Source organism: Drosophila bipectinata, chromosome 2L (assembly GCF_030179905.1).
Source record: "Drosophila bipectinata strain 14024-0381.07 chromosome 2L, DbipHiC1v2, whole genome shotgun sequence".
Lineage (NCBI taxonomy): Eukaryota > Metazoa > Arthropoda > Insecta > Diptera > Drosophilidae > Drosophila > Drosophila bipectinata.
In genome coordinates, this window is record NC_091736.1 from 18,109,740 (window position 1) to 18,115,515 (window position 5,776).

At 39.7% G+C, this 5,776-nt stretch overlaps 1 long non-coding RNA gene across 1 annotated transcript; it reads left to right on the forward strand.

The window, feature by feature from the left end:
- Positions 1-2,127: 2,127 nt before the first annotated feature.
- Positions 2,128-5,033, forward strand: LOC138925819 (uncharacterized). The gene is made up of 3 exons (XR_011442044.1): positions 2,128-3,319; positions 4,017-4,604; positions 4,685-5,033. It is a non-coding gene; the product is annotated as an uncharacterized lncRNA (long non-coding RNA).
- The last annotated feature ends 743 nt before the right edge of the window (positions 5,034-5,776 follow it).

Genomic DNA, 5,776 nt, shown 5'->3' on the forward strand with positions numbered 1-5,776 from the left:
CAGTGCGTATGCGTTATATGGCTTGTTATTTATCTTTAGCTCATTGCTCTCGGACCAGCGCAGTTTCAGTCCCCAGATCCCTGCCTGCTGGCCTGCCAATAAACTGGGCTCACAGAGCACGGCGCAAGTAAGAAGGACAGATAGGAGGCGGAGGTGCAGGGGCGTGGCTGGGGCACTCAAGGGCGTTTAATTGAATGTACGTGACACGGCACGAGTCCTGAATGGATCGGCTTCCGAATGGAATGCCCCGCCGTAGACACATTAACAGTGGCAGTGTGTCGGACCCACCTTGACATCGTTGCATTTGTACTGTTGCAGGTTGCAGGTTGCAGATTTCTGGTTGCAGGTTGCAGGTAGCAGGTTACTGGCTTGCTCTGAGTGCTCCTTGGGCCGGCCATAAATCAATGCAAATTACACTGCCATTGCCACGCCTCCCTCTTGGCTTGCTCCTCGGTAGCTCGGCAATGACATGGCCGGAAGCTTAACACATGCTCCTTTGGGGAGTTGACGGCTTAACGAGATGATTTTCAAAAGTATTCTTTATCGGAGATAAGGTTATGGTATAAGGTACAAATGATCTATAATAATATTTTAATGTATAAATGCATTAATTATTTTATTTTCCAACAAAGTTATAGGCAAATCGTTGGCGAAAGAGTGTACAAACTGGTATCTAACATATTTTAAACCATTTTCCAATCCACCCTCGCTACTTTCTCCCCTCAACGCTTGCCCTATGACAATTTTTCAACACAACTCGCACAATTTTGCATTTTAATCACTCACTCAAAGAATGCTTACAATGATATAATCTTTTCGGTAACTCCTGGGTCGTTGGAATCTCTCTTGCAACCGGGTTTTTGCTTTTTACAAATATCTCTGCGTGTGTTTGTGTACACATACTGATGCAAATATGCTGTGGCTTTATGTTTGTGAGAGTGCAATTCCCATGCATGTTCAACATGATTAATTTCTGTAATAACTCGATTGGAATCACGCGCCAGCAGCAACTTTTCCATCAGGCATTCCCCACACACACACACACACACACACTTGGATACCAATGGCGGATATGGCTGTGTGTGTGAGAGAGAGTGTCCCTGTTGGCCATGCACGTTCCGTTTTTCGCCGCGTACGTGAGGATGGGTGGCTCGGGAAGGCCATGGGCAGTGCCTGTAAAGGATTGTCTAGAGGGGATTTTAAAAATTATTTTATATATTAATTTTCTCATATTTCTTTTAATTAAAAAATATTTATTTTGTAGTACTCCCATTTTATGAAATATATAGCAAGATCTCCCTTTACTAAGCCCCTGATGGAACCAGAACATCCTCCCCTTCCATATTCGATCAGCTTGTTTTCCATTCCGCTTCTCTGTGGCGGCATTTAGCATTTGACTGCAGCCATCCAAGCGCACAGGGGCGTCGACTGGGGGGGCTTCCAATAAAGAGGTTCCCCTGCTCTGGTTAAATCATTTGCATCCCACCACCCGGTGGGGGCGCCCCAGTGCGGCCCCCAAACCATCATGCAGTTCAATAAGTTTTAATGCACTTAATTAATTCCCAATGCGTCTGAGCGGAAGAGAGAGACGGAGATGGAGGGGAACGAGAGAGATAGCCACGTTTACCATCGCAAATTGGATTTTAAAAATATTTCTTTTTGCCCGAACCGGAGTTTGTCAATAACATTAGCATTCCTTGCTCTCGGCTCAAGTCCTGCACTCGGCTCTCCTCCCAGGGCCATCGGAGTCTGTTTACCTAATTTAAGTTATTCTAATTCAATTAGTTCATCGTCTAATTAATCGCATTTGCCAGGGTTGCCAGCTACTCCTCCTCTCGCTCAAGTCAAATGGAAAATGCAATTTAGCTGAGTAAATATCGGATTCGATGATGTAGAGGATGCATTTGCAGATCCAGACGGCTGTCGGATACCGCATGGGAATTGGATTACTGTCATGTATGTATTTTAAAATCATAAAATCGATCTATCTACACAGAAACTTATTCTTATCTGGTAACCCTGCCCACCTCAGAGTCTCAAGCTCTTACCATCGAAGTAGGCCTTGTCGTTTTATAAATTCTAGAGTCCTCAGAAAATGCTTCAAATTTACTCATTCGACTGGCAGCAGCTCAGCTGCACAGTCCAACCTTTTTTTTTCTGATTTTCTTATTTTCTTTTAAATTTTTCTCGATTTATTATTTTGTATTTTATTTATTTTTGCATAGTATGGAGGAACCCAGCTCGCTCTTCCTTAGATCCGTTGTGGCGCTCTGAAAGATAATATTTTTTCCTAATATTTAAACTTTAATAGTTAACTTTAAGACTATTTTCTTCATCTATTTTTTTAATATATTTTTTTTTAATTTATTAATTTTTTCTTGGGGTTTTAAACCATTCGCCGAAATCCCAGGGTTCGATTTTCTTATTTTCTTCTGTTATTTTATGATTTTTTTTAATTCATATATTTTTTTTATTCATAAAGAAGTGGAGCTTCACACTTTATCCACTAGGTGTACGAACTGCTCGGGTGCTGTATCGGCAAGGGTGCATAGTATTGAGGAGCCCAGCTCGCTCTCCCTTAGATCCGGTAGGGCGCACTTATACAAAACAAAGTCGAAAAGCTCCGAAAATATATTTATATTTTATATTCATAAAGATTCATAAAAAGATCATCTTTTTTCCTAATATTTGAACTTTGATAGTTAACTATAAGACTATTTTTTTCTTTTTTTGTATTAATATTTTTTTTTTAATTTATTAATTTTCCTTGGCTTTTCAAACCATTTGCCGAAATCCCAGGGTCCGATTTTCTTATTTTCTTCTGTTATTTTATGATTTTTCTTAATTCATATATTTTTTTAATTATAAAGAAGCGGTGCTTAACACTTTATCCACTAGGTGGACGAACTATTCGGGCTGTGTCGCCGAGGGTGCATAGTATTGAGGAGCCCAGGTCGCTCTCCCTTAGATCCGGTAGGGCGCACTTATACAAAACAAAGTCGAAAAGCTCCGAAAATATATTCATACTTTATATTCAGAAAGATTCATAAAAAGAAGAGCATCTTTTTTCCTAATATTTGAACTTTTATAGTTAACTTTAAGACCTTTTTCTTCTATTTTTTTTAAATTATTTTTTTTTAATTTATTAATTTTCCTTGGGTTTTTAAACCACTTGCCGAAATCCCAGGGTCTGATTTTCTTATTTTCTTTAACATTTTTCTCGATTCATTATTTTTTTTTATTCATAATGAAGTGGAGCTTCCAGGTGAACGAACTGCTCGCGTGTTGTGTCGACGAGGTTCGCTCTCCCTTAGATCCGGTAGGGCGCACTTGTACAAAACAAAGTCGAAAAGTTCTGAAAGATAATCTTTTTTCCTAATATTTAAACTTTGATAGTTAACTTTAAGACCTTTTTCTTTTATTTTTTATTAATATTTTTTTTTAATTTATTAATTTTCCTTGAAAGAAACCGGTAGGGCCTACTTGTACAAAACAAAGTCGAAAAGCTCCGAAAATATCATATTTCATATTTTCATATCATATATGAAATCATTTCATTTCATATTTTCATTTTTTATATTCATAAAGATTCATAAAAAGAAGAGCATCTTTTTCCTAATATTTGAACTTTAATAGTTAACTTTAAGACCTTTTTCTTCTATTTTCTATTAATACTTTTTGTTTTTTATATACATACTTTTTTTATTGGAGTTCTTGGTAGTAGTAATACGTTGTTGCGCCTTTTTCATCTTATGGTTTTTTTTTGTATATTATATCATTTTTAACTTTTTTTCACACTAATTTAAGCCAAAAAATAACTGCGGGCCTATCGTGTAGCTGCTTTTGTTCTTTATTTTATTTAATTTTCTTGTAACTAATTTATTTTGAAGCAACTCTAGTTTGCTTTTCGGTATTTTTATTATTAGTTGAAAAATTTAATTTTCTATTTTATTTTTCTGGTGTTTTACTTGACAACGTTATACTCGGTACTCATTTGGTGGCCGTTTGCCTCGCAGACAGAAAAACAATGAAGCGGCCAGCCGAGTCTCGGCGAGCAATTCAATTCCCCGAGCTCGCGGCCGGGCTTTGCTTAAATTAAAAGCAAAGTCAGTCTCGAATACGAGTACAAATTGCAGGAGAAGCGTTTATTTGCCATAGGATTTGGCCAGCCAACCAGCCTGGCAGTGGCCGAAAGAGGCGTGGCAGGAGGACTGGCAGAAAAGCTGCAAAGCAACAATACAAACAAGCCCATTGACAGCCATACCGAAAGAAACAGCTCGAAAAAAGGTGACTGTGCGTGGAGAGTTGCAGAGAGGGCGATCTGGTGGCAGAAATACGAGACCCAACCACGGCCACGGTGGTTAGCTGTGGCGATGACTTAACGGATTTTCAATCTCAGTCGCAGAACGGCAATACCGCCATTTTTCCACAGCTCCCGGTGGGTGCAGCTGAGCCTGGATCACAACAGAAGTTGGGTATTTAGGGACTTCGCAAGATTGGTAACATAGAGAATTGAAACTGGAAAACAAACTGATGGATATAGCTCTCTCCTCTCCTCGTTGACTTATATTTTTCAAAACCTGATTTCAAATTAGTGCCACCAGGTATCCCCAATCTGTAACGCTTAATGACACCAGGCCACTTTGCCGCCGATATTTATATTTATTTTATTTCCTTCTACCAGCCGAACCCTGCACCGTCCCTGGCCGCTCTTTTTGTTGTATTAACACTGGACAAGCGCTTGTTTGTTTGTTTGTTTGCCTGCTCGTCTGTCGCTTTCTCTGTTTGCTGGAAACTTTTACTACAGATGGGTGGAGATTGGGTGAAGGCAGATCCGGAGCTGGCCGGGGCTGGACGAGCTGGTGGGGTGTTACATCCGCAATGCATTTCCTTGCGGAGTTAAAATAAATTGCGAATAGTAAAAACCACCAATAAATTGTCATTTCCGTAAGAGGGATATTACATTTTTTAAATTTATGAGCTTGTGTGGACTTTTAACAGAACAACAACAACAAAAAACGACACAAAAAATAAATAAAAAATAAACAGTGTGGCCAATGTTTGCATGTCCAGGGTGGCTGTGGCCCCAAAAAAAAGTTAAATCGAAGCGGATGCTGTAAACTTTGAACCCTTTTCCGCTCAAACTTCAATTGGGAAAAGCTTCAATCCGCCGAAAATTCTAATTAACTGATAAACAAAAAGTTGTCTGTGATGGCCACCCCCCAGACCCTCAATGGAGTGTCGCGTCCCGGAGGAAAATGAAATATTATTCATATGCATTGACATTGTGAAAATTACCAAAAATGCTGCAGCGGACAGGTCGGGTCAGACGCTGAAAAAACGAGGGACGACACAGCGACACGCCGACAGCGGCAACGGGGCGTATGTGTAATGTGCAGCACAAAAACCAGTACAAAACGAAATGCAACCATAACAGATTATAATAAAGTTTATCGATTAATGTGTAAAACAATGCGTAACTCGCCCCAACCACTCCAGCTCGCCCGCAATTCGAAATGGCATGTCCGTGTACATAGTATGTTTCAATATGCTCACAGCCCGCAGTCCATTTCGCAGGCCCCCTTCGTCAGTCCCGCCCTAGGAGCGGTTTTATGGCAAATTTATGTTTGACCAACTAACTTTTTTCGATTTGCCACCAGACACTCGATTATGACAAGGGGTTATTTCGGATATTTGATGAGATTGGAGAGTGATTACGATGAAATTATTTTTCGATTTATTTTCGAGTGGGCTGCGAATGGAATTGACAATGAAA